This window comes from Balaenoptera borealis (assembly GCF_965194805.1).
Source record: "Balaenoptera borealis genome assembly, chromosome: 15".
In the NCBI taxonomy this organism is placed as follows: domain Eukaryota; kingdom Metazoa; phylum Chordata; class Mammalia; order Artiodactyla; family Balaenopteridae; genus Balaenoptera; species Balaenoptera borealis.
In genome coordinates, this window is record NC_138871.1 from 25,004,908 (window position 1) to 25,027,925 (window position 23,018).

Genomic DNA, 23,018 nt, shown 5'->3' on the forward strand with positions numbered 1-23,018 from the left:
ACCATATCTTTCTACATGGTTAGTTTAATTAGTGAATGAGTCATTTATAATGAGCAGCCATCCTGGGCATTAAAAACAAATTTGTATAAATTTTTAAAGTTTATTTTCTTAGTAAACAGACCTGTCTTGCATAGGAATGCAAGAGATTTTTGTGTATTAATTTTGTATCCTGCAACCTTACCAAATTCATTGATTAGCTCTAGTAGTTTTCTGGTGGCATTTTTAGGATTCTCTATATATAGTATCATATCATCTAAAACAGTGACAGTTTTACTTCTTCTTTTTCAATTTGTATTCCATTTATTTCTTTTTCTTCTCTGATTGCTGTGGCTAGGAATTCCAAAACTATGTTGAATAATAGTGGTGAGAGTGGACATCCTTGTCTCGTTCCTGATCTTAGAGGAAATGCTTTCAGTTTTTCACCATTGAGAATGATGTTTGCTGTGGGTTTGTCATATATGGCCTTTATTATGTTGAGGTAGGTTCCCTCTCTGCCCACTTTCTGGAGAGTTTTTATCATAAATACGTGTTGAATTTTGTCAGAAGCTTTATCTGCATCTATTGAGATGATCATATGGTTTTTATTCTTCAATTTGTTAATATGGTGTATCACATTGATTGATTTGCGTATATTGAAGAATCCTTGCATCCCTGGGATAAATCCCACTTGATCGTGGTGTATGATCCTTTTAATGTGTTGTTAGATTCTGTTTGCTAGTATTTTGTTGAGGATTTTTGCATCTGTATTCAGTGATATTGGTCTGTAATTTTCTTTTTTTGCAGTAGCTTTGTCTGGTTTTGGTATCAGGGTGAGGGTGGCCTCATAGAATGAGTTTGGGAGTGTTCCTTCCTCTGCAATTTTTTGAAAGAGTTTGAGAAGGATGGGTGTTAGCTCTTCTCTAAATGTTTGATAGAATTCACCTGTGAAGCCATCTGGTCCTGGACTTTTGTTTGTTGGAAGACTTTTAATCACAGTTTCAATTTCATTACTTGTGATTGGTCTGTTCATATTTTCTATTTCTTCCTGGTTCAGGCTTGGAAGGTTATACCATTCTAAGAATGTGTCCATTTCTTCCATGTTGTCCATTTTATTGGCATAGAGTTGCTTGTAGTAGTCTCTTAGGATGCTTTGTATTTCTGCGGTGTCTGTTGTAACTTCTCCTTTTTCATTTCTAATTTTATTGATTTGAGTCCTCTCCCTCTTTTTCTTGACAAGTCTGGCTAATGGCTTATCAATTTTGTTTATCTTCTCAAAGAACCAGCTTTTAGTTTTATTGATCTTTGCTATTGTTTTCTTTGTTTCTATTTCATTTATTTCTGCTCTGATCTTTATGATTTCTTTCCTTCTGGTAACTTTGGGTCTTGTTGGTTCTTCTTTCTCTAGTTTCTTTAGGTGTAAGGTTAGATTGTTTACTTGAGATTTTTCTTGTTTCTTTAGGTAGGCTTGTATAGCTATAAACTTCCCTCTTAGAACTGCTTTTAATGTATCCCATAGGTTTTGGATCATCGTGTTTTCATTGTCATTTGTCTCTAGGTATTTTTTGATTTCCTCTTTGATTTCTTCAGTGATCTCTTGGTTATTTAGTAACGTATTGTTTAGCCTCCCATGTGTTTGTGTTTTTTACGTTTTTTTCCCTGTAATTCATTTCTAATCTCATAGCGTTGTGGTCAGAAAAGATGCTTGATATGATTTCAATTTTCTTAAATTTACTGAGGCTTGATTTGTGACCCAAGATGTGATCTATCCTGGAGAATGTTCCGTGCGCACTTGAGAAGAAAGTGTAATCTGCTGTTTTTGGATGGAATGTCCTATAAATATCAATTAAATCTATCTGGTCTGTTGTGTCATTTAAAGCTTCTGTTTCCTTATTTATTTTCATTTTGGATGATCTGTCCATTGGTGTAAGTGAGGTGTTAAAGTCCCCCACTATTATTGTGTTACTGTCAATTTCCTCTTTTATAGCTGTTAGCAGTTGCCTTATGTATTGAAGTGCTCCTATGTTGGGTGCATATATATTTATAATTGTTAAATCTTCTTCTTTGGATTGATCCCCTGTTCATTATGTAGTGTCCTTCCTTGTCTCTTGAACATTCTTTATTTTAAAGTCTATTTTTTTTTCTGATATGAGCACTGCTACTCCAGCTTTCTTTTGATTTCCATTTGCATGGAATATCTTTTTCCATCCCCTCACTTTCAGTCTGTGTCCCTAGGTCTGAAGTGGGTCTCTTGTAGACAGCATATATATGGGTCTTGTTTTTGTATCCATTCAGCAAGCCTGTGTCTTTTGGTTGGAGCATTTAATCCATTCACGTTTAAGGTAATTATCAATATGTACGTTCCTATGACAATTTTCTGAATTGTTTTGGGTTTGTTTTTGTAGGTCCTTTTCTTCTCTTTCGTTTCCCACTTACAGAAGTTCCTTTAGCATTTGTTGTAGAGCTGGTTTGGTGGTGCTGAATTCTCTTAGCTTTTGCTTGTCTGTAAAGCTTTTGATTTCTCCATCAAATCTAAATGAAATCCTTGCCGGGTAGAGTAATCTTGGTTGTAGGTTCTTCCCTTTCATCACTTTAAGTATATCATGACACTCCCTTCTGGCTTGTAGAATTTCTGCTGAGAAATCAGCTGTTAACCTTATGGGAGTTCCCTTGTATATTATTTGTTGTTTTTCCCTTGCTGCTTTCAATAATTTTTCTTTGTCTTTAATTTTTGCCAATTTGATTAATATGTGTCTTGGCGTGTTTCTCCTTGGGTTTATCCTGTATGGGACTCTCTGCGCTTCCTGGACTTGGGTGGCTATTTACTTTCCCATGTTAGGGAAGTTTTCGACTATAATCTCTTCAAATATTTTCTCTGGTCCTTTCTCTATCTCTTCTTCTGGGACCCCTATAATGCGAATGTTGTTGCGTTTAATATTGTCCCAGAGGTCTCTTAGGCTGTCTTCATTTCTTTTCATTCTTTTTTCTTTAGTCTGTTCCACAGCAGTGAATTCCACCATTCTGTCTTCCAGGTCACTTATCCGTTCTTCTACCTCAGTTATTCTGCTATTGATTCCTTCTAGTGTAGTTTTCATTTCAGTTATTGTATTGTTCATCTCTGTTTGTTTGTTCTTTAATTCTTCTAGGTCTTTGTTAAACATTTCTTGCATCTTCTCGATCTTTGCCTCCATTCTTATTCCGAGGTCCTGGATCATCTTCACTATCGTTATTCTGAATTCTTTTTCTGGAAGGTTGCCTATCTCCACTTCATTTAGTTGTTTTTCGGGGTTTTTTTCTTGTTCCTTCATCTGGTATATAGCCCTCTGCCTTTTCATCTTGTCTATCTTTTTGTGAATGTGGTTTTTGTTCCACAGGTGGCAGGATTGTAGTTTTTCCTGCTTCTGCTGTCTGCTCTCCGGTGGTTGAGGCTATCTAAGAGGCTTGATGGGAGGCTCTGGTGGTGGGTAGGGCTCGATATTTTATATTTTCTTAGCAGTCCTTTGTTTCACAAATATTTCAGTATTAATTTTTTTCCAACACGTATAACCTCTGAATCTTATTGATGGAACTTAAGTCAACAAAATTTAACAGTATATGAATTTAATTATATAAAAGTTTCAGTTCTCAGAAAGTAAAATTCTTAAGAAAACATCAACAGTCCTTAGCACCTTTATTTTTTTTTATTTTCTTAAACATCTTTATTGAAGTATAATTGCTTTACAATGGTGTGTTAGTTTCTGCTTTATAACAAAGTGAATCACTTATACATATACAGATGTTCCCATATCTCTTCCCTCTTGTATCTCCCTCCCTCCCACCCTCCACATCCCACCCCTCTAGGTGGTCACAAAGCACTGAGCTGATCTCCCTGTGCTATGCAGCTGCTTCCCACTAGCTATCTATTTTACATTTGGTAGTGTATATATGTCCATGACACTCTCTCACCCTGTCACATCTCACCCCTCCCCCTCCCCATATCCTCAAGTCCATTCTCTAGTAGGTCTGTGTCTTTATACCCATCTTGCCACTAAGCTCTTCAGGACCTTTTTTTTTTTTTTTCCTTAGATTCCATATATATGTGTTAGCATACTGTATTTGTTTTTCTCTTTCTGACTTACTTCACTCTGTATGACAGACTCTAACTCCATCCACCTCATTACAAATACCTCCATTTCATTTCTTTTTATGGCTGAGTAATATTCCATTGTATATATGTGCCACATCTTCTTTATCTATTCATCCGATGATGGACACTTAGGTTGCTTCCAAGTCCTGGCTATTGGAAATAGAGCTGCAATGAACATTTTGGTACATGACTCTTTTTGAGTTACGGTTTTCTCAGGGTATATGCCCAGTAGTGGGATTGCTGGGTCGTATGGTAGTTCTATTTGTAGTTTTTTAAGGAACCTCCATATTGTTCTCCATAGTGGCTTTATCAATTTACATTCCCACCAACAGTGCAAGAGTGTTCCCTTTTCTCCACACCCTCTCCAGCATTTAATGTTTCTAGATTTTTTGATGATGGCCATTCTGACCAGTGTGAGATGATATCTCATTGTAGTTTTGATTTGCATTTCTCTAATGATTAATGATGTTGAGCATTCTTTCATGTGTCTGTTGGCCATCTGTATATCTTCTTTGGAGAAATGTCTATTTAGGTCTTCTGCCCATTTATGGATTGGGTTGTTCGTTTTTTTGTTATTGAACTGCATGAGCTGCTTGTAAATCTTGGAGATTAATCCTTTGTCAGTTGCTTCATTTGTAAATATTTTCTCCCATTCTGAGGGTTGTCTTTTGGTCTTGTTTATGGTTTCCTTTGCTGTGCAAAAGCTTTTAAGTTTCACTAGGTCCCATTTGTTTATTTGTGTTCTTATTTCCATTTCTCTAGGAGCTGGGTCAAAAAGTATCTTGCTGTGATGTATGTCATAGAGTGTTCTGCCTATGTTTTCCTCTAAGAGTTTGATAGTGTCTGGCCTTACACTTAGGTCTTTAATCCATTTTGAGTTTATTTTTGTGCGTGGTGTCAGGGAGTGTTCTAATTTCATACTTTTACATGTATCTGTCCAGTTTTCCCAGCACCACTTATTGAAGAGGCTGTCTTTTCTCCACTGTATATGCTTGCCTCCTTTATCAAAGATAAGGTGACCATATGTGTGTGGGTTTATCTCTGGGCTTTCTATCCTGTTCCACTGATCTATATTTCTGTTTTTGTGCCAGTACCAAACTGTCTTGATTACTGTAGCTTTGTAATATAGTCTGAAGTCAGGGAGCCTGATTCCCCTAGCTCCATTATTCGTTCTCAAGATTGCTTTGGCTATTCGGGGTCTTTTGTGTTTCCATACAAATTGTGAAATTTTTTGTTTTAGTTCTGTGAAAAATGCCAGTGGTAGTTTGATAGGGATTGCATTGAATCTGTAGATTGCTTTGGGTAGTAGAGTCATTTTCACAATGTTGATTCTTCCAATCCAGGAACATGGTATATCTCTCCATCTGTTTGTATCATCTTTAATTTCTTTCATCAGTGTCTTATAATTTTCTGCATACAGGTCTTTTGTTTCCTTAGGTAGGTTTATTCCTCGATATTTTATGCTTTTTGTTGCAATGGTAAACGGGAGAGTTTTCTTAATTTCACTTTCAGATTTTTCATCATTAGTGTATAGAAATGCAAGAGATTTCTGTGCATTAATTTTGTATCCTGCTACTTTACCAAATTCATTGATTAGCTCTAGGAGTTCTCTGGTAGCATCTTTAGGATTCTCTATGTATAGTATCATGTCATCTGCAAACAGTGACAGCTTTACTTCTTCTTTTCCCATTTGGATTCCTTTTATTCCTTTTTCTTCTCTGATTGCTGTGGTTAACACTTCCAAAACTATGTTGAATAATAGTGGTGAGAGTGGGCAACCTTGTCTTGTTCCTGATCTTAGTGGAAATGGTTTCAGTTTTTCACCATTGAGGACAATGTTGGCTGTGGGTTTGTCATATATGGCCTTTATTATGTTGAGGAAGTTCCCTCTATGCCTACTTTCTGCAGGGCTTTTATCATAAATGGGTGTTGAATTTTGTCGAAAGCTTTCTCTGCATCTATTGAGATGATCATATGGTTTTTCTCCTTCAATTTGTTAATATCGTGTATCACATTTATTGATTTGCGTATATTGAAGAATCCTTGTATTCCTGGAATAAATCCCACTTGATCATGGTGTATGATCCTTTTAATGTGCTGTTGGATTCTGTTTGCTAGTATTTTGTTGAGGATTTTGGCATCTCTGTTCATCAGTGATATTGGCCTGTAGTTTTCTTTCTTTGTGACATCTTTGTTTGGTTTTGGTATCAGGGTGATGGTGGCCTCGTAGAATGAGTTGGGGAGTGTTCCTCCCTCTGCAAAATTTTGGAAGAGTTTCAGAAGGACAGGTGTCAGCTTTTCTCTAAATGTTTGATAGAATTCACCTGTGAAGCCATCTGGTCCTGGGCTTTTGTTTGTTGGCGGATTTTTAATCACAGTTTCAATTTCAGTGCTTGTGTTTGGTCTGTTCATATTTTCTATTTCTTCCTGGTTCAGTCTCAGCAGGTTGTGCATTTCTAAGAATCTGTCCATTTCTTCCAGGTTGTCCATTTTATTGGCATAGAGTTGCTTGTAGTAATCTCTCATGATCGTTTGTATTTCTGCAGTGTCAGTGGTTACTTCTCGTTTTTCATTCCTAATTCTATTGATTTGAGTCTTCTCCCTTTTTCTCTTGATGAGTCTGGCTAATGGTTTATCAATTTTGTTTATCTTCTCAAAGAACCAGCTTTTAGTTTCATTGATTTTTGCTATTGTTTCCTTCATTTCTTTTTCATTTATTTCTGACCTGATCTTTATGATTTCTTTCCTTCTGCTAGCTTTGGGTTTTTTTTGCTCTTCTTTCTCTAATTGCTTTAGGTGTAAAGTTATGTTGTTTATTCGAGATGTTTCCTGTTTCTTGAGGTAGGCTTGTATTGCTATAAACTTCCCTCTTAGCACTGCTTTTGCTGCATCCCATAGGTTTTGGGTCGTCGTGTCTCGATTGTCATTTGTTTCTAGGTATTTTTTGATTTCCCCTTTGATTTCTTCAGTGATCACTTCGTTATTAAGTAGTGTATTGTGTAGCCTCCATGTGTTTGTAATTTTTACAGATCTTTTCCTGTAATTGATATCTAGTCTCATAGCGTTGTGGTCAGAAAAGATACTCGATATGATTTCAATTTTCTTAACTTTACCAAGCCTTGATTTGTGACCCAAGATATGATCTATCCTGGAGAATGTTCCATGAGCACTTGAGAAAAATGTGTATTTTGTTGTTTTGGGGTGGAATGTCCTATAAATATCAATTAAGTCCATCTTGTTTAATGTATCATTTAAAGCTTGTGTTTCCTTATTAATTTCATTTTGGATGATCTGCCCATTGATGAAAGTGGGGTGTTAAAGACCCCTACTATGGTTGTGTTGCTGTCGATTTCCCCTTTTATGGCTGTTAGTATTTGCCTTATGTATTGAGGTGTTCCTAAGTTGGGTGCATAAATATTTACAATTGTTATACCTTCCTCTTGGATCGATCCCTTGATCATTATATAGTGTCCTTCTTTGTCTCTTGTAATAGTCTTTATTTTAAAGTCTATTTTGTCTGATATGAGAATTGCTACTCCAGCTTTCTTTTGATTTCCATTTGCATGGACTATCTTTTTCCATCCCCTCACTTTCAGTCTGTATGTGTCTCTAGGTATGAAGTGGGTCTCTTGTAGACAGCATATATATGGGTCTTGTTTTTGTATCCATTCAGCCAGTCTTTGTCTTTTGGTGGGAGCATTTAATCCATTTACATTTAAGGTAATTATCGACATGTATGTTCCTATTCCCATTTTCTTAAATATTTTGTGTTGTTATTGTAGGTGTTTTCCTTCTCTGGTGTTTCTTGCCTAGAGAAGTTCCTTTAGCATTTGTTGTAAAGCTGATTTGGTGGTGCTGAACTCTGTCAGCTTTTGCTTGTCTGTAAAGGTTTTAATTTCTCCATCAAATGTGAATGAGATCCTTGCTGGGTAGAGTAACCTTGGTTGTAGGTTTTTCTCCTTCATGACTTTAAGTATATCCTGCCACTCCCTTCTGGCTTGCAGAGTTTCTGATGAAAGATCAGCTGTTAACTTTATGGGGATTCCCTTGTGTGTTATTTGTTGTTTTTCCCTTGCTCCCTTTAATATGTTTTCTTTATAGTTAATTTTTGATAGTTTGCTTAATATGTGCCTTGGCGTGTTTCTCCTTGGATTTATCCTGTATGGGACTCTCTGTGCTTCCAGGACTTGATTAACTATTTCCTTTCCCATATTATGATAGTTTTCAACTAGAATCTCTTCAAATATTTTCTCAGTCCCCTTCTTTTTCTCTTCTTCTTCTGGGACCCCTATAATTCGAATGTTGGTGTGTTTAATGTTGTCCCAGAGGTCTCTGACACTGTCCTCAGTTCGTTTCATTCTTTTTTCTTTATTCTGCTCTGCAGTAGTTATTTCCACTATTTTATCTTCCAGGTCACTTCTCCGTTCTTCTGCCTCAGTTATTCTGCTATTGATCCCATCTAGAGTATTTTTAATTTCATTTATTGTGTTTTTCATCGTTGATTGGTTCCTCTTTAGTTCTTCTACATCCTTGTTAAATGTTTCTTGCATTTTGTCTATTCTAGTTCCAAGATTTTGGATCATCTTTACTATCATTATTCTGAATTCTTTTTCAGGTAGACTGCCTATTTCCTTTTCATTTGTTAGGTCTGGTGTGTTTTGACCCTGCTCCTTCACCTGCTGTGTGTTTTTTTGTCTTCTCATTTTGCTTATCTTACTGTGTTTGGGGTCTCCTTTTCACAGGCTGCAGGTTCATAGTTCCTGTTATTTTTGGATCTGTCGCCAGTGGCTAAGGTTGGTTCAGTGGGTTGCGCAGGCTTCCTGGTGGAGGGAACTAGTGCCTGTGTTCTGGTGGATGAGGTTGGATCTTGTCTTTCTGGTGGGCACGTTCACGTCTGGTGGTGTGTTTTGGGGTGTCTGTGGCCTTATTATGATTTTAGGCAGCCTCTCTGCTAATGGATGGGGCTGTGTTCCTGTCTTGCTAGTTGTTTGGCATAGGGTGTCCAGCACTGTAGCTTGCTGGTCATTGAGTGGAGCTGGATCTTGATGTTGAGTTGGAGATCTCTGAGAGATTTTCGGCGTTTGGTATTACATGGTGCTGGGAGGTCTCTTGTGGACCAGTGTCCTGAAGTTGGCTCTCCCACCTCAGAAGCACAGCCCTGATGCCTGGCTGGAGCACCAAGAGCCTTTCATCCACACGGCTCAGAATAAAAGGGAGAAAAAAATAGAAAGAAAGAAAGAAAGAAAGAGGATAAAATAAACTAAAATAAATCTATTATAATAAGAAATAAGAAAAAAAATTATTAAGAATAAATGTATTCAGAAAAAAATTTTTTAATTTTTAAAAATACATTTATTAATTTTTATAATAAAAAATAAGAAAACAATTATTAAGAAAAAAATTTATTGAGAACTTTTTTTAATTTTTTAAAATAAAAAGTATGAAAAAACTTACTAAAATTTTTTTTTAATTTCTAAAAATAGAAAATAAGGAAAAAAATATTAAGAAAACATTTATTAGGAAAAATAAAATTTTTAAGTAAAAAAAAAAAAAAAAACGGACAAACCTAACCTTAGGACTAATGGTGAAAGCAAAGCTCTACAGATAAAATCTCACCCAGAAGCATACACATATACACTCACGAAAAAAGGAAAAGGGAAAAAATTAATATATCCTGCTCCCAAAGTCCACCTCTTGAATTTGGGATGATTCGTTTTCTATTCAGGTATTCAACAGATGCAGGCACATCAAGTTTTTTATGGAGCTTTAATCCACTGCTTCTGAGGCTGCTGGGAGAGATTTCCCTTTCTCTTCTTTGTTCGTACAGTTCCCTGGGTTCAGCTTTGGATTTGGACCCGCCTCTGCATGTAGGTCGCCTGAGGGCGTCTGTTCCCCACCCAGACAGAACGGGGTTAAAGGAGCAGCTGCTTCGGGGGCTCTGGCTCACTCAGGACGGGGGGAGGGAGGGGTACGGATGAGGGATGAGCCTGCGGCGGCAGAGGCCGGCGTGACATTGCAGCAGCCTGAGGGACACCGTGCTTTCTCCCGGGGAAGTTGTCAGTGGCTCGCCTGGCAGTGGCGAGCTGCACCGGCTCCCGGGAGGGGCGGTGTGGAGAGTGACCTGTGCATGCACACAGGCTTCTTGGTGGTGGCAGCAGCAGCCTTAGCATCTCCTGCCCATCTCTGGGGTCCGCGCTCTTAGCCGCAGCTCGCGCCCGTCTCTGGAGTTCGTTTAGGTGGCGCTCTGAATCCCCTCTCCTTGCGCACCACGAAACAAAGAGGCAAGAAAAAGTCTCTTGCCTCTTCGGCAGCTGCAAACTTTTTCTCGGGCTCCCTCCTGGCTAGCTGTGTTGCGCTAACCCTTTCACACTGTGTTCACGCTGCCAGCCCCAGTCCTCTCCCTGCGATCCGACCAAAGCCCGAGCCTCAGCTCCCAGCCCCCGCCTGCCCTGGCGGGTGAGCAGACAAGCTTCTCGGGCTGGGGAGTGCTGCTCGGCGCCGAGCCTCTTTGCGGGAATCTCTCCATTTTTCCCTCTGTGCCCCTGTTGTTGTGGGATCCGCGCTGATAGCCGCGGCTCGCACCCGTCTCTGGAGTTCGTTTAGGCGGCGCTCTGAATCCCCTGTCCTTGCTTGCCATGAAACAAAGAGGCAAGAAAAAGTCTCTTGCCTCTTCGGCAGCTGCAGACTTTTTCCTGGACTCCCTCCCAGCTAGCACCGAAGCCCGAGCCTCAGCTTCCAGCCCCCACCAGCCCCAGTGGGTGAGCAGACAAGCCTCTCAGCCTGGTGAGTGCTGGTCGGCACCGATCCTCCGTGCGGGAATCTCTCCGCTTTGTCCTCCACACCCCTGTGGCTGTGCTCTCCTCCGTGGCTCTGAAGCTTCCCCCCTCTGCCACCCGCAGTCTCTGCCCACAAAGGGGCTTCCTAGTGTGTGGAAACCTTTCCTCCTTCACAGCTCCCTCCCACTGGTGCAGGTGCTGTCCCTATTCTTTTGTCTCTGTTATTTCTTTTCTCTTTTGCCCTACCCAAGTACGTGGGGAGTTTCTTGCCTTTTGGGAGGTCTGACGTCTTCTGCCAGCGTTCAGTGGGTGTTCTGTAGGAGCAGTTCCACGTGTAGATGTATTTCTACTGTATCTGTGGGAAGGAAGGTGATCTCAGCGTCTTACTCTTCCGCCATCTTGCCCCCCAACTCCCTTAGCACCTTTAGATATATAGTATATACTTATGACTTTGATTCACAAGGGTCCAAACCTGCTCTAGCCTTTTGGAACACTTGCTCTTGGGATGCTCCCTCTGGCAACCTAGCTACTAAACTGAGGGGAGCCCGAAGCACATGGGAAGGTCATGTGGAGGTGCTCCAGCCTACAGCCCCAGATAAGCTTTCAGGTGAGCTCTCAGCAACAGCCAACATCAACTGCCAGCCATGTAAGTGAGCCATCTCAGATATCCAGCACAGACAAGCCTTCAGAAGACTGTAGCTTCAGACAATATTTGACAACATCTGTGTGAGAGATCCTAAGCAAGAGCTGTCCAGTTGAACCTAGTCTAGCCACAGAACCATGATAGATAATAAGAAATTGTTGTCTTAAGCCACTAAGTTTTGGAGTGGTTTGTTGTGCAGAAAAAAAATCACTGGAAAAGTCTCTATGACTAGGCTTTTTGTCCTGATTTATACCCTTTAGTTCCTTCCATGCTGCTAGATATAGGGTTAGTCTCTGAATCTGCTTATTTAAGGTCCAGGCAATTTTCTGATTTCTAACCAGTCCCATTTACTTTACTGTCCCACACTCCTCCCTCCCTCACAACTGAAATCACTAGACACACACAACAGCTCAACCTACCTTAATATTCTGAAACCAAATCATCTCTCTGGACCTTTTAAATCCCAACTCCTTGTCTTGATGGCTATCTATCAACAAATCTACCATAGGTTCTCAACTATGACTGCATATTGGAATCACTTGGGAAGAATTTAGAATGTATATGGTTACTATTTCCCACCCCCACAGATTCTCATCTAATTGGTCTAGAACAATGTTTCTCTATATTGGCATTATTGACATTTTGGGCTAGATAATTCTTTGCCAGGAGGGGCTGTCTGCTGTATTGTAGGATACTTGGCAGTATCCTGGCCTCTAACTACTAGATGTCAGTAGCACCCTTACAGCTTTGACAAACAAAAATGTCTACAAATGTTGCCAAATGTCCACTTGGGGACAAAGTCACCCCCAGTTGAGAACCACTGGTCTAGGGTTTAGCCTGAGCATCAAGATATTTCCAAACTCCCCCAGAACATTCTAATGTGCAGTCAAGTTTGAGCACTACTAATCTAGAATAGTGCTGCTTTTCGAACTTAAATATGTATATGAATCACCTGGGGATCTTGTTAAAATGCAGATTCTGATTTAGTAAGTCTGGGGTGGGCCCAAGATTCTGCATTTCTAACAAGCTCCTAGGTGATGTGATGTGGTTCTCAGACCACACATTGTGTAGAAAGGAAGTAGACCCTGATGGCTATACTTCCACTTAGCACCTTCACTTAGTACCTTGCCCTAATTTCCCCCCAGGTTATTGGTGATTGTCAAAACACAGTACCTACATTCTCCACAGTAGGCAGAGATGCCTGAAAACATGGTAGAGCAGAGAAATTACTTCAAGTGAGTCATTCATTTCTTAGGGCTCATTGTGCCATAGACTACATGTTACATTTCACCAGGCTAGGAGGTGCCAGCAGATTAGAAGCAATTTTCCCTACAGTTTGCTGCTTGCTTGTTGCCAAGGGAAAACACCAAATAGTACCTTGAGCTACCAGCCCTTTTCAAAAATACATTTCACATTGCCAGTCAGAAAAAAGGCTGTATGCGAGACCAGAGATATCCCCCTGCTGCCTGAACCCAGCTCCAGCTTTCCTTCTGCATTTTAAAGCCCACAAATTTAACATATGTCACAGGGGTTAAACAAATGAGTCAAGAAAGCAGATTTTTAGTTTGAAGAGAGATTTCAGGAAGCAAATTCTACAACTGAATCAAGACAGACTAGACTTCTAGAATTTACACAGAACTGTGGAAAGGTTACATTTCCCTCCACTCACAATACAGGAATGCAGAGAGTTTGTACAGCTCTGTTCTGTTTTGATTTTGTCTGAGGGAAATGTTCTCATTTTATTCTGGTGGTATTTATTTGCATTAAAATCACTTTAGAAGTATCTCCTCTCTCACCTGTAAATTTAGCCAGGAACTTGACAATGTCAGTGTCATATTATTTAAATCCTATTGGCTCCAAAGAAGGAAAAAACATCTCACTATCTAGGAATCTATAGTGAAGTACAAGCCTATCTATAGATTCTCCATCTATACATCTCTATCTAAAGATTCTCTGGTTCAATGTGTGATATGAAATACCACTGTTCTTGTCACCTGTAAAAGAAAAAAGGGGGGCTGTGAGTAATCTTGACTGCTGACTGTCCACAGAAACAATGCTAATTAATTTGGGAGAGTTCTTTGAGCGTAGAAACTGTAAGAGATATTTCCTCTTCTACTTTTCTTCATGTTCCTCAGAGACAATATTAAATAAGCTTCAAGTATGTGGACACTAGTTAATTCTGAATAGATCTTCTTCTGAAACCCATACCTACTTTTTCACTATGGAGAAAATTCTGACAGTGAAAAAGAAAGCTCAAGTTCCCATTTACTTCTCTTTTACTGAAAACCTTATACCCAGTCAGACTTGTTAATTGGTTCCTGGCTGCCTCCCCCCTTGACTATATCCTAGCTCCTCTTAGATCACTCATTATCAATAAGATGGGTCAGGGACATTTATCAATGTCTGGAGACATTATTCGTTGCCACAACTGGGAGGTTGCTACTGGCATATCTGGATAGAGGCCAGGGTTGCTGTTATATGTCCTGCAGTACACAAGAAAATCCCCCATTTTTAGAAGCTCAAAAAAACCTCAACTAAAGGCTGCTGGAGACTGCAGGCCTCATCTTACCACCTAAACTGCTACTCTGAAATAGAAGGCAGAAAAAGAGAAAGAGAAAAAGGACTCCTACAAGTAATTCTGAGGCAGGAGGGAGATGGGCCCCAGGCTGAATTGTTTCTACCCTGTGGACAGAAACTCCATAATAGCAGAAACTCCATAAAAGCAGGATGATGGAGGAGGCTGGGTCCTGCCCAGATAAGAGATAAAAGACCACATATTCCTCATTCTTGAAATCAAGGAGACCCCCCCCCCGACTACACATGACACTGAAAGGCTCCCTGGAGGTCAAAAAGGGAGGGGGTGCCAACTCACAGTAAGTGATGTCAGCTACCCATAAGCCTCATTGCTAGAATCTTGGCTAAGAGCTGCACACGCACACAGGGGAGGACCCTGAGATATACCAAATATGGACTCAGAACCAGGCAGAGCAAGATGACTGGTCAAAGGCAACTCAGAAAAAATGCCCCATAAAAGTGATTCAAACTACCATGAGGGCACAACTCTTCCTCTGAGCCCACCTGTGTGTCTATCCATACGTACTGTACTCTTTTTTCTCCTAATATACAATTTACTTGCTTCACTACTTTCCTTCTCTATGTGGAAATTCATTTCTACACTGCTGATGGACCAGGGCCTTGTCACTGGCCACTCGTCCCTGGTGGTCTAGTGGCTAGGACTCGGTGGTCTCACTGCCGCAACCCAACCTCAATCTCTGGCCGGGAACCGACACCCTGCTTCAATCCGCTGCAGGCTGAGGCCACCCAGGATTAATTCCTTTACTTATCCACGAAGACAGAGACCTTCTCATTCTTGTCCTTTTCTGTTACCCTGGAGGGTAACAGTGACTACTTAATAAATATTTGTCAAAAAAATGAATCAGGGCTTCTCTGGTGGCGCAGTGGTTGAGAATCTGCCTGCCAATGCAGGGGACATGGGTCGAGCCCTGGTCTGGGAAGATCCCACATGCTGCGGAGCAACTAGGCCCGTGATACACAACTACTGAGCCTGCGCGTCTGGAGCCTGTGCCCCGCAACGAGAGAGGCCGTGACAGTGAAAGGCCCGCGCACCGCGATGAAGAGTGGCCCCCACTTGCCACAACTAGAGAAAGCCCTCGCATAGAAACGAAGACCTAACACAGCAAATAAATAAATAAATACATAAATAAATAAATAAATAAGTCAGAAGCTCTTTAAAAAAAAAAAAAAAAAGAATCAATCCCACCCCTCAGTTCAAGGATGTTCTCAAAGGAAAAGAATAAAAGGAGAAATCATAGCTAAAAAATTAGCTATCCTGGGTCAGCAGTCTGGGACTTTTTCAAGAAGTGTAGTACATCACAGTGTTTCTCAAACTAGTGTGCATATGAATTAACTGGGATCTTGTTAAAAATGAAGATTCTGGTTTATTAGCTCCAGGATCAGGCCAGAGAGTCTGCATTTCCCTCATTCTTCCAAACAAATCTGATACAGCCCAGGCCCCACTTTGAGCAGCAGTAGACTGTGTCCAGCCTTGGAACCTTTCTCAGCTTCCATTTCCTGTTGTAGAAAACAGAGAGGATAATAAACTTTCTGCTATGCCCACATGAAAAAATTGTTGTGATGACTAAATTAAAAAATTATGATCTGACATGATCTAGAAAATTTACACGGGACTTCAGAAATCATATAAACTAAACTCTTCAAATTTAAGTGAGAAACAGAGGCTCAAAGACATTTTTAACTTGCCCAAGTCACACTGGTGATTGACTGTAGAGTTTAAACCAAATCCTCACCCGGACTCTCAATCCAGTCATCTTTCCCCTCTCTGTGTGCTGGCTGCACATACTGCCTGGTACCTAGTGCTGCAGGTCTGGCTGTCGTTTAATTGTCTCTGTTTTTCCCTTGATGGTGTTACATAATGCCTTGGTTAAAAATGAACTCCAACCATTTCTCCAAGTCCACCTGTCACTACATCCATACCTGATTGCACATTCAATGAGATGGTTGGCTGTTACTATGTCTCTGAAATCAATCGTTACACTCCACTACTCCATTTTGTGCATTATGGTGAACTTATATTGGGTTTTGCTCCCCTGATGTATGAGAGAAGCACAAACCATAGGCAAAAAAGAGCAGTTAGCTTGTTGCCAAACAACAGAGCAGGCACTGAGCTGGTATCAAAACCCCACACTCAGATCCTCTGTGCATGCTCCAAACCTCTTCAGAAAGAATACAACCCTTCACTATTTACGCCAAACTCTCATTAGTCCAACAGCCTGTTGTCTTAATATTAAAAACCTGCTCATCAATATAGATTTAGGTGAAGGGAAATTATATTCAAAGAGGAACATTCTACCATTTATGATTCACTTTAAAATTCTACCCTTTCATTGTCTCAAAATAATATTGGATCTGCTTTTCTTCCTCTCCTGCAAAGTAGATAATATTGTTCTAAGAACTCAAATTGCATTCCTGTCCTGTGTCTTTTGCCTCCCAGTTGAAGCAGGCCTCTGTGTCTCATGGATTTTAAGTGCCATCTAGTGGTAAATCTTCAGATGTTAAAAAGAATACAATAAAGTTTAATTCATCAAGCATAGTTGGGTCTTCAGACAATGGGATAATCCCTTTACCTGAAAAATCACTGTATCTGCCATATGTGACTTACCAATATTCAAGATTTTTAAATACGAAAAAAAAACTCAAATAAGTGTGAATATTGGTTTGAGCATCCCCTTTAAAAACTATTGTAACTTCTCAATCAAAAAGCATCTGAAAGATCCTTATAATTAGAGTTTTTCTGTTTATATTAGAGACAAATTGAGGCATTCTCAATATTTTTTTTTAATTTGAAAGACATGTTTTTAAACCATAAAAGTAGTTTAGCCCTTCTGAGTAACTTGTATTGGTATTTTCTATTTGCTTTGACTATTCTACCCACTTTCTCCATCACAGAGAACAGCAACAACTTGGATTTCATCCTACAGAAAGACAAAAAAATCTTTACTTTCTTTCTCTTCCTTGGAGAAGGAGATCCTGGAAAGATGGAGCCTCTCTTCTCTTCCTCCACTCACATAAGCCTTCAGTGTCTGCTCTTCCTAAGTTTGTAATCTCCCAACCCACCACCTGCACTTAGGTGAATCTGGCTGAGTGCTATAGGATTTGGGCTCCTCTGTCTCTATTATGTACAATGGCAGACAAACCGGAGTGGGCAGAAGTTAAAAATGTGTCTACACAAATGACAATATAAACACAACCAGACAAAATCTATGGGATGCAGCAAAAGCAGTTCTTAGAGGGAAGTTCACAGTGATATAGGCCTTCCTCAAAAAGCAAGAAAAATCTCAAATAAACAACCTAACTTACCACTTGAAAGAATTAGAAAAAGAAGAACAAATAAAACCCAAATTCAGGAGAAGGAAGAAATAATAAAAAGCAGAGAATAAATAAGTAAAATAGAGATTTAAAAAAACAATAGAGCTGGTTCTTTGAAAGGATAAACAAGATTGACAAACCTCTGGCCAGGCTCACCAAGAAGAAAAGAGAAAGAACCCAAATAAACAAAATAAGAAATGTAAAAGGAGACATAATGATTGATACCACAGAAATACAAAAATATAATAAAATAATAAGGGAATACTATGACAATTGTATGCCAACAGATTCGACAACCTAGAAGAAATGGACAAGTTTCCAGAAACATACAGCCCACCAAAATTGAATCAAGAAGAAACAGATAATTTGAACAGACTGATGACTAGAAGTGAGGTAGAATCTATAATTTAAAAACTCCCTACAAACAAAAGTCCAGAACCAGATGGCTTCATAGGTGAATTCTATGAAATATAAAAAGAAGAACTTATGCTGATCCTTCTCCAATTCTTCCAAAAAATTGAAGAGCAGAGAACACTCCCAAATTCATTCTATGAAGCCACCATCACCCTGATATCAAAACCAGACAAAGACACCACCAAAAAAGAAAATTACAGGTCAATATCTTTGATGAATATAGATGCGAAAATTATCAACAAAATGTTAGCAAACTGAATCCAACAACACTTAAAAAAGATTATACACCACGACCAAGTGGGATTCATCCCAAGTTCACAAGAATGGTTCAATATACACAAATCAATGTGATACACCACAGAAATAAAAGAAAAGACAAAATCACACAATCATCTCAATAGATGCAGAAAAAGCATTTGACAAAATTCAACATCCATTAATGATAAAAACTCTTAACAAAGTGGATATAGAGGGAACATATCTCAAGATAATAAATGCTATTTATGACAAACCCACAGCCAATATAATAATCAATGGTAAAAAGCTGAAGGCCTTCACACTAAAATCTGGAATAAGACAAAGATAACCACTCTTACCTCTTCTATTCAACATAGTACTGGAAGTCCTAGCTACAGCAATCAGATGAGAAAAAGAAACAAAAGGTATCCAAACTGGAAGGGAAGAGGTAAAATTGTTATTCTATGTAGATGATATGATATTATACATAGAAAACCCTAAAGATTCCACACAAAAACTACTAGAACTGATAAACTGATTCAGCAATGTGGCATGATACAAGATTAGCATACAGAAATTTGTTGCATTTCTTTACACCAACAATGAAATATTAGAAAGGGAATATTAAAAAAATAAATTTTAAAATCACCCCCCCCAAAATTAAAATACTTAGGAATAAACCTGACCAAGGACGTGAAAGACTTACATGCTGAGAACTATAAAATGTTAATAAAGGAAATTGAAGATGATTCAAAAAAAAATGGAAAGATATCCCATGTTCTTGGATTGGAAGAATTAATATTGTTAAAATGGCCATACTACACAAAGCAATCTACAGATTTAATGTGATCCCTATCAAATTACCAATGACATTTTTCACAGAACTAGAACAAATAATCCTAAAATTCCTATGGAATCATAAAAGAGCCAGAATTGCCAAAGGAATCCTGAAAATAAGAACAAAACAGGAGACATAACCCTCCCAGACTTCAGACAATTCTACAAAGCTACAGTAAACAAAACAACATGGTATTGTCACAAAAACAGATATATGGATCAATGGAACAGAATAGAGAGCCCAGAAATAAACCACACACCTATGGTAAATTAATCTTTGACAAAGGAGGCAAGAATATACAATGGGAAAAAGACATTCTCTTCAGCAAGTGGAGTTGGAAAAGTTGGACAGCTACATGTAAATCAATGAAGTTAGAACAGACCCTCTCACCATACACAAAAATAAGCTGAAAAAGGCTTTAAGACTTAAACATAAGACATGACACCATAAAACTCCTAGAAGAGAACATAGGCAAAACACTCTCTGACATAAATCGTGCCAAAGTTTTCTTAGGCCAGTCTCCCAAAGCAATAGAAATAAAAGCAAAAATAAATAAATGGGACCTAATCAAACTTACAAGCTTTTGCAGAGCAAAGGAAACCATAAATAAAATGAAAAGACAATCTACAGAATGGGGGAAAATAATTGCAAATGATGCAACTGAATATGGCTTAATTTCCAAAATATACAAACAGCTCATACAACTTGACAACAACAACAACAACAACAAAACAAACAACCCAATCAAAAAATAGGCAGAAGACCTAAATAGACATTTCTCCAAAGAAGACATACAGATGGCCAACAGGTACATGAAAAGATGCTCAACATCTCTAATTATTAGAGAAATGCAAATCAAAACTATAATGAGGTACCACCTCATACTGGTCAGAATGGTCATCACTAAAAAGGGTACAAATAACAATGGCTGGAGAGGGTGTGGAGAAAAGGGAACTCTCCTACACTGTTGGTGGGAATGTAAGTTGGTACAGCCACTGTGGAAAACAGTATGGAGGTTCCTCAGAAAACTAAAAATAAAATTACCATATGGGCCGCCGTTGATCCGGTGCTGCAGTGAGGAGGTGTTTCTCGCCTGTGTTGTGTGTGTGTGTGTGTGTGTGTGTGTGTGTGTGTGTGAGTGAGAGAGCGAGTGAGTGAGTGAATGTGTGTGTGGGGTGACTCGGCTTGTTGTTGTCGGTGACTTCCCCCTCCCCTCCACCCCTCCCCCTTCCCCGCCACTGCTGCTGCAGTGGCCGCTCCCTGGGCCATAGGAAATGAGCGATAATGATGACATCAAGGTGGAGAGCGATGCTGACAAACGGGGTCATCATAATGCACTGGAACGAAAACGTAGGGACCACATCAAAGACAGCTTTCACAGTTTGTGGGACTCGGTCCCATCACTCCAAGGAGAGGAGGCATCCCAGGCCCAAATCCTAGACAAAGCCACAGAGTATATCCAGTATATGTGAAGGAAAAACCACACACACCAGCAAGATATTGATGACCTCAAGCGGCAGAATGCTCTTCTGGAGCAGCAAGTCCGTGCACTGGAGAAGGCGAGGTCGAGTGCCCAACTGCAGACCAACTACCCCTCCTCAGACAACAGACTCTACACCAACGCCAAGGACAGCACCATCTCTGCCTTCGATGGGGGCTCAGACTCCAGCTCGGAGTCGGAGCCTGAAGAGCCCCAAAGCAGGAAGAAGCTCTGGATGGAGGCCAGCTAAGCTCCATGGGGCAGGCCAGCAATAAAAACTGTCTGTCTCCTCCATCATCTTATCCTCCTTTCAGTTCATCTTTAAAACCCTCAGAACCATTTAAGAGACTCTTTATTTTTTTCTCCTTCTCTTTTTTTTTATTTTTATTTTTTAATTTTATTTTTACATAGAAGCTCTTGGACAACAGCTCTCGTTCTCCTTCCCCATTTCCACTATATATTTTTTTAACGTTTCCCTTCAGGGATTCCCTGTCCCCACCAGGAATATTCAAACCAAAACACCCCAACTTGGCAGCTTTTTCTGTGGAGGACAGAAGGCCGGCCAGACCTCTGAGCACATGGTGTCCTGACCACCCACCAGCTCCTCCAGCCCTGCCGGGCGCATGTGCCCGGGGGACTCCTGCCCCTCCCAGGCCTCTCCTCCCGGGCCACCCTCACCGTTGTTTGATAGACTTTGTGAATCTGTGGACTGCTCTACTTTAAGAAGATGACCAGTTTGGAGTAATCAAAATTAGTCCCCCTTCTTTTTAAGGATTTTTTTTTCCCCTAAAAGGCTATTTATCGCTCCTGCTGAAAGACCAGATCCTTGAAGAAGTTTGTGGTATAAAAGGAAGTGGGGACAGATTTGCAGTGCAGAGTCTTTGGCCTGTTTCACTCCTGCTTCTCTCAGCCAGCCTTAGGGAGGGCCGCGTGACACTCGTGTGGTTTGTGGGGGGACAGCAGCAGTGAAGCGGTAGCCGCCAGGGGGTGTGAGGGGGCGGGACAAGGAGGGAGGGTCGGGTGGGGTAGAGGTTTTGTATTGAGGGCCAGTGATGATGTTTTGATATTTATTTCCTGCTACTGAAATTTGAATCTGAGTGAATTGTCCCTATTTCTGATGATGTCGGTATTGCAAAATGACAGATTCATAAAGTAATGATCAAATCTTCCTTTCTTTCCATGTGTATTTCTAAGAAATAGAGCCAACTGATTTTCTATGTAAATACCAAGAGCGGTTCACCTCATACTAAACCCACACCCCAGTGCAGACACCTCCCCACCCTCGTCCCCCTCCCCTTCTAGCTATCCTGGAACCTGTCCCCATTATGTGATCCAGCCCTGGTTCTGGCTGTGGTCTGCAGATCCCAGTGAAGGGTTTTGTGTGTTTAGGCCTCATTTCTTTGTCTTTTTCCTACTCTGTTCCTGGCATTTGCTGATTTCTAGTGTATACTCTGTAGTCTCAGTTCGTGTTTGATTCCATTCCATGGAGATAAAAAGTATGTTGTACATACTGCTGAAGAATTGTCTTGCAAGTTAAGGCTTCCCCTTTACTATAAGAGTATAAATAAAAACTTATTTTATCCTTAAAAAAAAAAAATTACCATACGATCCAGCAATCCCACTGCTGGGCATATATCCAGACAAGCTATAATTCAAAAAGATACATACACCCCTATGTTCATAGCAGTACTATTCACAATAGCCAAGACATGGAAACAACCTAAATGTGCACCAACAGATAAATGGATAAAGAAAATGTGGTACATATATACAATGGAATACTACTCAGCCATAAAAAAGAATAAAATAATGCCATCTGCAGCAACATGGATGCAACTAGAGATTATCATACTAAGTGAAGTAAGTCAGAAAGAGAAACACAAATACCATATGATATCATTTATATGTGGAATCTAAAATATGACACAAATGAACCTATCTATGAAGTATAAACAGATCATGAACATAGAGAACAGACTGGTGGTTGCCAAGGGGGAGCATGTTGGGGGAGGGATAGAGTAGGAGGTTGGGGTTAGCAGATGTAAGCTTTTACATTTAGAAAGGATAAACAACAAGGTCCTACTTTATAGCACAGAGAACTATTTTGAATATCCTATGATAAACCATAATAGAAAAGAATATTTTTTTAAAAAAGAATATAAAAAATAAATGTGTCTACAGACTTATCACCAGATCATAACAGAGTTAGAACTGTGATTTAGATTTTCAGCTCCTGGTCTGATGTTTTTTCAAGATCAAATGGAGTTGTAGCGGAAATGCACTTATAAAATAGACCCCAGGTACTCAGAGAAAATATGTACAAATGAGATACCTACAGAGAGCTATAAAAACAGATGTCCCTTCTACAGCACAAATGGAGAGTTTGAAAAGAATTTTTATTAGAAATGATTAGATATTCTTGAACAGCAACTCCTACTAAATGCTAGTTCACTACAATTTATTTCACTTTGTTTTTGACAGCATTTGTTTTTTCTGAATAAAAATGTAAACTATAGAAAATATAGACAAAGCATAGAGTAAAATGTAAGTTCTCTCTCATACATCTTATAGACTTAGCCTTATTAAAATCCTTTGGATTTTTTCCTGAACGTATCTAGGAT

The 23,018-nt window shown here is 39.6% G+C and overlaps 1 long non-coding RNA gene and 1 pseudogene across 2 annotated transcripts in view; both read left to right on the forward strand.

The window, feature by feature from the left end:
- LOC309611963 overlaps positions 1 to 23,018 on the forward strand; it is a 326,570-nt gene that overhangs the window by 236,072 nt on the left and 67,480 nt on the right. The window lies entirely within an intron of this gene.
- Positions 10,975 to 21,388, forward strand: LOC309611945 (protein max pseudogene; annotated as a pseudogene). Its single transcript has one exon. The product of its transcript is annotated as a protein max pseudogene (transcript).